This window comes from Rutidosis leptorrhynchoides, chromosome 8 (genome assembly GCF_046630445.1).
Source record: "Rutidosis leptorrhynchoides isolate AG116_Rl617_1_P2 chromosome 8, CSIRO_AGI_Rlap_v1, whole genome shotgun sequence".
Taxonomy (NCBI): Eukaryota; Viridiplantae; Streptophyta; class Magnoliopsida; order Asterales; family Asteraceae; genus Rutidosis; species Rutidosis leptorrhynchoides.
In genome coordinates, this window is record NC_092340.1 from 12787743 (window position 1) to 12800794 (window position 13052).

Here is a 13052-nt window from a genome sequence, read left to right on the forward strand (position 1 = left end):
TTTATTGACCAATATATGTTCTCTAGGTTGAGATCTACGATTATTTGATATTCCGAGTTTCGGTCACATTACGATGAACAACTTTATGTGCTGCTAAGGTGAGTTTCATAAGATCCCTTTTACTCTCTACATTTTTGGGCTGGGAATACATGCAAATGCTTTATTAACCGATATACAATATTTATATGTGTGAGTTTCATTTGCTCCCTTTTTAAATGCTTTTGCAATATATATTTTTTTGGGCTGAGAATACATGCACTTTATTTTAAACAATGGACACAAGTACATACTAAATTCTATACTGAGTTTGAACCGAAAATCCCTTAGCTTTGGTAACTAGTAACTGCCGGTTATAAGAACTGGTGGGCGCGAATAATTGTATATGGATCCATAGGGCTTGATATCCCCGTCCGAGCTAGATCACTAGCCTTTTAACGGACGTATGCTATTTGAGAAGCGTACACGTTGGTTTGCGTGTATTATTAAGATGATTATACAAAGGGTATAAATTATATATACGTTAAGTTTAGTTACCAGGGTGCTCAATTTCGTAGAATATTTTGATAAACGTTTCTGGATGAAACAACTGAAATCTTGTGATCCACTTTTATATAATCTATTGATAAACGTTTCTGGATGAAACAACTGAAATCTTGTGATCCACTTTTATATACAGATTATGCGAAACACTAAAACTATGAACTCACCAACCTTGTGTTGACACTTGTTAGCATGTTTATTCTCAGGTTCCCTAGAAGTCTTCCGCTGTTTGCTTACATGTTATACAAGCTATGTGCATGGAGTCTTGCATGCTTTATTCAAGAAAACGTTGCATTCACAAAACCATCATCATGTATCTATTTTGAATGCATTGTCAACGGAAGTATTATTGTAAACTATTATTTACGGTGATTTTCTATATGTAGAAATCATCAGATGTCGAAAACCTTGGAATTAAATATTCATTTATGGTATGCCTTTTCAAAAGAATGCAATGTTTACAAAACGTATCATATAGAGGTCAAATACCTCGCAATGGAATCAATGAATGACGTGTTCGACCATATGGATTTGGAGCGATCGTCACAGTTGGTATCAGAGCGTTGGTTCTAGTGAACCAGGTCTTGCATGAGTGTGTCTAACTGATAGTTGTTAAGATGCATTAGTAAGTCTGGACTTCGACTGTGTCTGCATGTCAAAAGTTTTGCTTATCATTTCTTATCAGAAATTACCTGTATATCATCTTAAGTCTAGACATGTCTTACTGCATTTACTGCATAGATAGTGTATCGACAAAATTCATATCTTAGCGTATCTGTTACTTTAAACTTTTCCTGGCATCTTTCGAAAATTTCTCCGTAATTTATGGGATTTTGGTATTATATATATGTAAATTATTTATTGAAGAATACCAAACCTAAGTCCTATAATCTATTTCACATCAAAAATCATTTCCCTGATTACACAAAATGGATCCTGTATCTAGTTCAAATTCCTTAAACTCCGACAGCTATTCCGATATGGATATTCACCTGAACTCCGAAGACAGTGTAACCGGAATGGATCAACCAATCAGCCATCACCTATTCTGGATGAATTGGGGATGGGTTCGTAGCCTACTTAGTCATTGGAGACAAGAAGAAGGTGATTCCTTCCATCCACCACATTCCCCTCTTGGCGAAGAACCTGAAGCACTTACCGGCGAACCTGTTCGTAATACCATTTTCTCTCTCATCTCCAGAGTATCTCATCATGATTATATACTATCCCATATTCTAAATCTTATTTATCCGATTGTCCGAACCACCGATCATCCCGGTATAATAGAAGAAGTCAACCAGCTTCGTGCTCGGGTAGTGGCTTTGGAGAATATGGTGTAAGGATTACGAACACCACCAGCAGCACCAGCAGCATAACTAGTACCACCATCATCAACACCAACAGTACCATTACCACCACCAACAATCACATCCACAACACACGCCTCAACATCACAATCTATCCCTCGGATATCAACATCATACGCACCATAGGTACCAAGGAGTACCAACAACAATAAACGATGAAGTATTGATTCATAACTTCATCGGAGAAATATTCTACGGTGATTAGGTAATCTCTAAAATCTTAGAGATTATTTATCCCAGTTCTAACCATAAATCAGATGAATAGAGATGATAGAAGGAAGAATAGAAACCTTGACAAGAATGGTGCGTAAGGTACAAGCTAGACTTGTTTTACCAACAGCATCAATAGTACCCTTAGCCTCACCAGCACAGTCAGTGCTGTCAACATCACCTCTAACATTACAAGCTCCGTCAGTTCAAGAAAGCACCGTGGACATCATTACGAGTCAACAACGAATATATTGTATCAATGAGTTATGAAGTAATAAATCAATTCCTCTAAAGAATTTATATGTATATCTTATATATATAAATTTTAAAACTATCATAAATCTTTTCGTACTAAGCTATTACGTATGAATTTTAAGGGGTAAATATTACTCGGATAATTCATATTACTAATATGTTATAATGTACATCTTTCGTTAACAACTTAACATTCATTAACTACAATCTCCGTTTCAACTCAATGAATTCTATTTCATAATAAATCAAGTGTATTATTCAATTACATAATTGATTTTACATTTTCATTTTCAACATACTCGAAACTTTCCAGAAAACATCATCTGTGCCTTGTAAGGTTCACAAAAATTCCACGAGCATCAATATCCTTCACCAAGGAATATCAATAAGAATAAATAATGAAGTATTGATTTCGTTAGTAAAATACTCCACGAAGATTATGTAATCTCTAATGTTTTAGAGATTATTCATTTCTAATTGAAGCCAAAAATTAAATTAGCTTAATATGATATTAACTCATTAAATCTGTATTACATCTGAAGAAAATATACATACATATATTTTCATAAAGACTGTAATAAAAATTCTTTTGTACAAAGTATTAATTGTGAAATCTTTAACGGGTAGGTAATACTCAGGAAATATATAAGTTCACAATTAATATGTTACACTGTACATTCTTCAACTTTGATTTAAAAAAAAATTATTAACAATACTCACAATGATATACGATCGTTTTCATACAAATTCAATTACATATTCTGATATTGACGGATCAGAATCCAAGTCATAACTCTGAATCGGTGACATCATTCTTAGATCTCTACATCTTTCAAAGTTATACTTTGACTTCAAAACTGTGCATGATCCTTTAATGTTGTTAATATCGAAAATAATCTTGCAATTCTTTTCAAGATATCAATTTTCATCACACTTCCAACCAGTCAACTTCAACTTTTCAGATTAAGCCTTATTGTAACCTTGACATATACATTCTTGTTACTAGGGAACCTTTCATGTCCCACCACATTAGCAGTAAACTTACCAGCAACTTCATTAGTCATTGGCTTAAGTCTCTTCGAAAAACCATTATAATTATTCATTGAAACCCTATCATGTACTCATCCACATCTTGTAAAAATAATTGCCATACCAACTACCGGGAATTAGCAATCAGTATTTTGAATTTTGCAACAATTCTACGCCAACAGTTATATATATACATATAATGTCTATCTTCTAGACTTACATACTCTGAATGTGAAGTTTCTGAAAAACATCCCAAACTACGAAACTAGTCCTCCGAAATTGAAAAAATGTTGATGAAGCAGCAAAAACTGTAAACGACCTTAACAGTCAAAAGTTTGATGATAAAGAGTAGTGTGTTGGAAAAGCACAGAAAAAGAGAAAGTTTGGTACTGAAAAATGGATTGAGCAAAGTATGAAGGAGGCTGTGGACAAATCACAAAGAATAAATCTGCATTCAAAGAATCCAAATGATTAAGTATCTGCTGAAGCCATTAACTAATACCTTGCTTCCGAATCTAAACCCTTGCAGACAATATTTTTCATCATCCTCTGAAATTAGAAATTCTAAGATATCATCGTATCTTTCATTATAAATATCCTCCATATTTCTGGAGATAATTCCATAATCATTCTTATTGGAAATCAATTTTCTCCATGCGATATCTGTGTAACATCATAAAAGAAACTATTTTAGTTTCTAAATTATGAAACCTTCTAGTTTAAAATATGAATATTTTTGAAGTGGTGTTGGAAGCTGAAGCATGAGTTAGTATAATATAATGACACTTGATCAACGTGATTATATTACAGTAAGTCATGCTGAGTTTCTAATGGAACTTGATAAAGGTTCACAGATCACACCCTCATCATGAACCATGTTACATAACTCTTTCATTCTATATAATCTCTAAATATATCAAGAAAATATATTTCTTGATGATTCGGTCTTTTTCGGATATTCTGGTAATTTGACAAATCAAGATCGTGCCATTACAATTCTCTTCTTAGAACATTAACTATGTTCATTTCAAAATCCATACCTATGAATTCTGAACCATTATTCGCTTGACTTAAAGTCGGGAAGAGAAAACGAAAGCATGAAGCTCCGAAATATAATGGAAAATATAAAGCCCTATAACAACCCCGAAATTACAAACCGTGTATATCAATGCGTATAGCAATATAAAAACACGGGAGAATGAAAAACACTATAACCCCAAGGTAATGGTAGAAGAAAATAACTTCCTCTGGTGGTAGATGAAAAAGAAGAATGACAGATATGAAAGTTAGGAGTATATCAAGAATCAGAACTGGATGAAGCATTTCACAATCTTTTGGAAGTATGAAATGAAGAAGAAGATGTAGGTGTGGTGAAAATAATGAAACAGAAGTGTTTAATTTATAGCAAAATATCAGACATAGCAATCGAGGCAGATTACGCATTTAATCTAAGAAAATCCTAATTTTCGCAAATTCCGAAGAATCAAATCTTATTTAGATAATGAAGATTTTCTATTCCTTAAATTCCAGAAATCAATCGTTACTACGTCAACAGTTAAGGTGAATCTCTATTCCTTCAATTCACTATTTTACGATAACTTCTCTCATATGCTTCGAGTAATTGGATTGTTTTATCCATATTATTCAACGGTAATAAAAATTCTATTTATCAACTCATATTCGTCATGAAAACATTTTTATTGTTAGCCATGACGACCTCACTCAAATTTCGGGACGAAATTTCTTTAATGGGGAGGTACTGTGATGACCCGGAAATTTCTGACCAAATTTAAACTTAAACTTTAACGTTTTCGATACGATAAGCAAAGTCTATGAAGTTGAATCTCAAGATATTGAATTATTCAATTACCCTTCGATTGTTCTCAACGATTCGCGAACAATTATATGTAAATAGGTACATATACTATAACTTGAAAATATAACAAAATATTAAGTAAATGATACTGTGCATTAAACTTATTGGTTTGATTATCTGATTGATATATTCAACTACGGAATTCAAAGATTATGCCAAATGATTGAATTAAAAGATATTTAATGAGTCCCTTAAGGATTATGATATTATTACGGGTCTCTGTTGTGAGGTCCACGTTGATTTGGGAAATCATTCATTCTTAACGGTATTCGGAATAAATGGTAAAGTGTTTGTTTAAATAACGTAATTTGGACACATACAATAATAAGGAATATTAACTGTTGGAATTATATATATGAATAACTTACGATATGTATTTTAAAACGTGTTTATTAATATTGAAAATATATATTTAACAATACGATAAAATATAATATTAACTTGGTCATAAAAACGAATTGTTATTATATATATATTAACAAATAGCGAGACGATGATTTATAGAGGTAAATGACCAAAATACTCGAAAGTTTAAGATATACTTTGAGTGGTATAGTTTAGGGATAATTTAAGGCTATATTTTGACAAAGGTACGTGACACAAAACGTAAAATGCAAGTTTTCTCAGCGTACGAAAGGACATTTGAAAAACCGGAACCGGGACATAAGTCGAGTGATGACGTACAACTTATCAGAACAAAAATTACAAGTCAACTATGCATGTGAATTTAATATAATATATAATTAATTATATAAATTAAATATATTATATATATAATATAAAATTATGTCGACAAACAAGAAGTTAAAAATTTGTGAGCTGTCCCAGGGTGCCATGCGATCGCATGGCCTTGAAGCACAAATCCCATGCGATCGCATGGGGTACTTTTTCAGAAAAGATTCTATAAATTGATCGAGTTCTGTTTCATTTACACACACATATCATATATTACTCCGTATTTATTTTATTTAATTATTATTATTATTATTATTATTATTATTATTATTATTATTATTAAGATTAATATTATTATTAATCTTATTAATTATTAGTATTATTAATTATTAATTAGTAATATACATAAAATACTACGACGAGGTTATGAGCGTGTCACTTTCAAAATGGTTTTCAAGCGGGATAGAGCTAAGGAAATTATGGGTTATTGCCAAGGAGGTTATGGGTAATGTTCGGGGGTATATTTGTAAATCAAACCTAGTGTTTATCATCTCCGTTGCGTCTACGTACTTTCCTACAATATTGAATCTCAATATTGATACGTAAGCACTCATATTTTATCTTTTATATATTAACTGTGTATCCATATCTAGTGCTCGAGTATATATATTTATACATGCGTGTATGCTAAATTTTGTCGTTAAACAGTTTATGATGAATCACGAATTAAATACATATATTACTGGTAAAAGGTATATGATATGCATGTTTTTGGAAAGCTGGCGAAAAATCAATGACTTTTCATTTAGATATCGAATAGTTTCGATGAACGAATTAAAAGATATGATCAACTGAATTACGATTGACGTTAATTGAAATTGCTTTTGAATCTACAATTAAGATTTAAACAACTTGTTTACAAGATTGATAAAATGGATTTTTGAATATTACCAACCGAGTAAATAACTCCTTATATAATGTATGTCTAGTTTTGTTGAACTATTGTCAAAATTGACTTTTTGAAAAGACTTTGGATAACTTTTGTATGTCAATCTCGAGCATTAGGATTGTGATACACTATGACCTGACCTAGCTTGATAGACATTTATTGACCAATATATGTTCTCTAGGTTGAGATCTACGATTATTTGATATTCCGAGTTTCGGTCACATTACGATGAACAACTTTATGTGCTGCTAAGGTGAGTTTCATAAGATCCCTTTTACTCTCTACATTTTTGGGCTGAGAATACATGCAAATGCTTTATTAACCGATATACAATATTTATATGTGTGAGTTTCATTTGCTCCCTTTTTAAATGCTTTTGCAATATATATTTTTGGGCTGAGAATACATGCACTTTATTTTAAACAATGGACACAAGTACATACTAAATTCTATACTGAGTTTGAACCGAAAATCCCTTAGCTTTGGTAACTAGTAACTGCCGGTTATAAGAACTGGTGGGCGCGAATAATTGTATATGGATCCATAGGGCTTGATATCCCCGTCCGAGCTAGAACACTAGCCTTTTAATGGACGTATGCTATTTGAGAAGCGTACACGTTGGTTTGCGTGTATTATTAAGATGATTATACAAAGGGTATAAATTATATATACGTTAAGTTTAGTTACCAGGGTGCTCAATTTCGTAGAATATTTTGATAAACGTTTCTGGATGAAACAACTGAAATCTTGTGATCCACTTTTATATAATCTATTGATAAACGTTTCTGGATGAAACAACTGAAATCTTGTGATCCACTTTTATATACAGATTATGCGAAACACTAAAACTATGAACTCACCAACCTTGTGTTGACACTTGTTAGCATGTTTATTCTCAGGTTCCTTAGAAGTCTTTCGCTGTTTGCTTACATGTTATACAAGCTATGTGCATGGAGTCTTGCATGCTTTATTCAAGAAAACGTTGCATTCACAAAACCATCATCATGTATCTATTTTGACTGCATTGTCAACGGAAGTATTATTGTAAACTATTATTTACAGTGATTGTCTATATGTAGAAATCATCAGATGTCGAAAACCTTGGAATTAAATATTCATTTATGGTATGCCTTTTCAAAAGAATGCAATGTTTACAAAACGTATCATATAGAGGTCAAATACCTCGCAATGGAATCAATGAATGACGTGTTCGACCATATGGATTTGGAGCGATCGTCACACAAACTCACGCTATATGAAACACACGCTTTAAGTATAACACACCTTTATTGTAATCACACTCACGCTATATACACAATGAGAACACACGCACACATTTTTGGGAGTTTAGAGCCAAGTATCCGAAAAATTTGATCCTACGGAAATCAGGACCTTATGAAAAACGTTTTATGTTTTTGAAAATATAATGCTAGTTTTTACACTAGGCACGTTTTCCGATTCTTGTCGGATTTTCTGAATTTTGGAAAATGAGTGCGGGTTTCCCGCTATTGGTCAAGCCAATCCCTCCCACAGTACCTAACATCGCTAAATGTTGGTAAGAAAATAATGCGTTTAGGAGGATACACATTACGTCCAGATATCATCGATAATCATGAGGTAATCATCTAATCCGTTAAATCAGCCATAAAGTTTGAGTTTCATCAGGCTTAAAAGCTGATATCTTACCTTTCCGGAGGTTATCCACTGGGAATCTGATCAATCACTGACATTTTGTGTATCATGGTGCGCTTCCCATTTGGCCAGCAAATCTCCCTCATTGAGATAAGCTTTGACTACCAGTTTCCCTGTTTGACGTTGAGGCCTGGTAGATTTCCAGTCGATTTTAGCAATGACTTTTCAAGATTTTTCGTCACCCTACAACTGGTCTGGACTACAACTTCTGAAACAAATCAGCAAGTGTGTCGTTCGGAAGACTTTACTTCCTGGAGGATGGAATGGATACATCCTATGGGTAATAATAAAGTGGTCGGACGCAACATTGTCCTTGTTAGGAGAAACAATGAGGATCATCCTATTTTAGTTTTCGATCTGGCGCGAGGTCCGGTTTCCGACCACGCTATGCAATCACCGCTCTCTCACGGTTTACACTCGTTTTGGTACAAGTGACCTACAAGTTAGCTTTACTAAACTAGTAGGATTTTCATTCAAATAATTAAATGATAGTACAACTTCAAAGACTATTAATAATTTAAAACATAACTCAACATTTCTTTTCTAGTTTTAGAACACAATGTATGTAAAATGGTTTTTGGGCAATTTTCGTTTCTAAGGCTACCTGAAAATTTTAAAATTTTGATCATAAACGCCTTAATTTTTGTAAAACGAATTCCCGATAAATTTCTATCTCCCACCCCACACTTAAGATCATGCAAGGCCCTCATTGCATGAAATCAGAAAAAGGATTAAATTTAGAGGGCAAAGTGATAGGGTGATTGTAGAAATTTTTAAATTTTTAACCTGTAAATCGTGGAACATGTAGACGAATGCCGCTGAACTTACTGCCAGCATAAGAGCATCGTCCATTTATCGATTATCAACATACATACATCATAATATCAAATGTTGCTGAACTTAATGCCAGTCTTTAAATTCAACCCCGCTGCACAAATTAACAAACCACACAAATAATAATAAAAATAACGGTGTTTTTACAATCACATCCATTTTTAAACCACACAATTAGTTTAAAAATACAAACCAATATTGTTTTAATACACACCATAACAAATAAAAAAAATTGTTTGAAAATGTAACAAAAGGATCATAGGCTCGCAGGCCTTCAGTTATCATAAGGTCAAAAGTAATTTTCTGAGCCATCTCTGCTTTGGCGTCCCTGCGGGTATTCCTGCTCAAATCGGTTCCTGGCATCCTGCATCGCATCGTTAGTATTATAAATTGGGTAAGGCGGAGGTGGGTTTTCAGGATCAGTGTAGTATTGGGGTGTCAGACGTGTTGTCCCATAGTACTGATCGGGGTTGGAATAATATAACTCGATGTTATGGTTATTCCAATCAATACCATAACTGTTCCATCCCTGATTATGTACTTCAGCAATCTGGCATTGCTCCATTCCTTGCTGACTCACCCTCATGTTGTTCATACTATTGACCAAATCATCCCGACCAGATTGCGACGGATACCAAGGACCTTGACCTTGAACATTTGTCTGGGCTTCCATTTCTGCTTCCTCTTCCTCTTGTTGTTCCTGTTGAACATTCGCTCCACTACCACTCGCGCCACCTGCCACAAAAGGTACCAAACGCCTATTTGCATCGTACATCAAAATCTCGGCGTTAACATAAGAAACCTTTTTCAGGGGTTTCATTGCATGGTCACATTCTATCAGGCGATTAAGATCAATATTAAAGTGGCGAGCAATCCGCGTAATGTAGTGGCCCCCTAGAAGCGGTTTGTCTCTTCGTGCATCCGTAGCGATACCCAGCAAATAGTTCCCAATTAACCCCGATATATCGGTGTGACAACCCCATTTTATTTGATCCATTATCCATAGATCAAGAGATTTTACCTTTTCATGTCCTTCGACTCTCGCATTAAAGGTACATGCGATAAGTCGATGGAGTAGCTTATCGTCAGGGGTTGCTATTTCAGTATACTTGTGTCTGCTTGATTTGAACGGGCTAGATGAATTTGGCCCTCTAATCCTTCTCCAAAAGGATTGTTCATTAAAACCCACTCTCCCATGATACTCTGAGCTTATCAAATATTGTCTTAATTGTGCGTCAGTAAGCTCGTGAAAAATACCCAAAACTCTACATAACCCAAAACTACTCAAACTTCTTTCATCACCCCCTGGTCGGAATCTAAAGAAAACATCCGAGAGTGGATCACGAACATTATTGAATCGAAAGTTGAGTAAAATTCTTTACATAGCGCGGAAAACACTTGATCGTGTAGACTGAAAATTTGTTCCCATGCGTAGTTTAATATGTTACTATATGGTATAGCTAACAAACGAGTGACATGGGAGTGCATACCCGCCTCAATAAAAGGATCCCAGTCGAGATACCACGTAGCATTAATTGGCCTACGGGTAATTCGAGCAAAAGTTTCCCCGTAATCATCATTGTTCCGAAGATGTTCTAACCAAACTATTGGATTATTTTGAGCGTCCTCTTCTTCGTCGGATGATGATGATGAATGTTGTTGAACCGGTTGTGGTGGTGGAACGTTTCTTGATGTTCTGCCCCTTTTCGGTTGTCCACCCCTGCTAGACTGTCCCTGCAAAACATAATAACACCAAACCAAAGAACATAGAAACCGTTGTGTTAATGTTAGCCAAAAATATAATCGAGTAGCAAGGGGAATTAGTCATTTCATTCAAAGTTCATAAGCATTGTGATTCATATAAGCAAAAGCGTATGTTCAGAATAATTGATCACAGTCAACCAAAGTCAACATAAACTAGCAAATACACTCTCACAAAAATGTGGTTCACAAAATTTACAATTAGGCATCAACTTAGGACTCAAGCATGTTGCGTTCATAGGCCATGACATTTAAACTTGCATTCTAATGATATTCATTACAATCATAGCACTAGTTATCACAATTTAGTTCAAAATGACCATTATAACGCCACTACATTATAGCATTCCATACCATCAATCCACTTCAATAGGCTTAAACAAATGAAAATCAAGCATACATCTTTCATAAGATCATTACAATTCAAAGCATGCTAAAAATTCAAGAACATTCAATTTATGACCCGGCCAAATTAACATCTACATCATCAATAACAATTAAACACTTCACAAGCTTCATAAACATCACAAACAAACTCAATATCTTGAATTAACTACTAAGGCATGTTAATCTAAACAAGAATCATGCAAATCAAACACCCCACACTTATCTTTCACTAAATTATGCATATAGACATACAAATCAAGTAATTGAGAAAGAAAAGTATGAAAAGGGATTAGCAATACCCTAGAAAACATGATTCAAGCTTGGAATTGAAGGAAGAAATCGCGAATTTGAAGGAAGAAATTAGGGTTTTTGAGAGTTGGTTCGTTTGTGGGATAAGGAATAAGAGAGAAGTGTGTTTTGTGGTTGAAAACTGGGTTAGAATGTTATAAAACGCGTTTTTTTCTAGGTCAGACATCTGGACGGCGTCCAACATTCTGGACGGCGTCCAGTATTGAAGATCTGGACGACGTCCAGAAATCTGGACGGCGTCCAATAAAGAAAAGCTGAACAGCGTCCAAAATTCTGGACGGCGTCCAGTTACACTAAAACTTACTGACTTTTTTTTTGAGAAAATCCTTTGAAATTGGACGGCGTCTAAGGCTTTTTGGACGGCGTCCCACTGGTCTGGTGGCTCAAAATCTTCATAAAACTCATAAAAATTCTCATTTTCGACACACAAAAGCTCATATCATCATCATAGATCATTTTGTACATTAAAAACAATCAAACCAATCATAAAACACTCGATTCACACTATTTACACGCGTGAACTTTCTTTAACGATTCGTTCACCCAACTCGTCCCCACGGTCAAAGTCCAGACTCACTAATTCATCCTAACGACTTATCAGTTAGACACACTAATGCAGACCCGGTTCACTAAGACCACCGCTCTGATACCAACTGAAAGGACCCGTCCTAAACCATCTGGACGAAGTCACCAACAACTGGTTCCATTGCGATGATCGACTCCAAATACTGTCTTTAAAATGAGCAAATGCACAGCGGAACGTTTCTTTCATACCAGAGAATAAACACGCTTTCAAGTGTCAACCAAAAGGTTGGTGAGTTCATTAGTTTATCATAAATAATCATTTCATAATTTTTAATAGACCACAAGATTTCATATCTCCATTTCTCGTAAACATACGTCCCATGCATAGAGACAACAATATCATTCATATGGATTGAACACCTGGTAACCGACATTAACAATATGCATATAAGAATATCCCCATCATTCCGGGATCCTCCTTCGGACATGATATAAATTTCGAAGTACTAAAGCATTCGGTACTTTGGATGGGGCTTGTTGGGCCCGATAGATCTATCTTTAGGATTCGCGTCAATTAAGGTGTCTGTTCCCTAATTCTTAGATTACCAGACTTAATAAAAAGGGGAATATTCGATTTCGATCA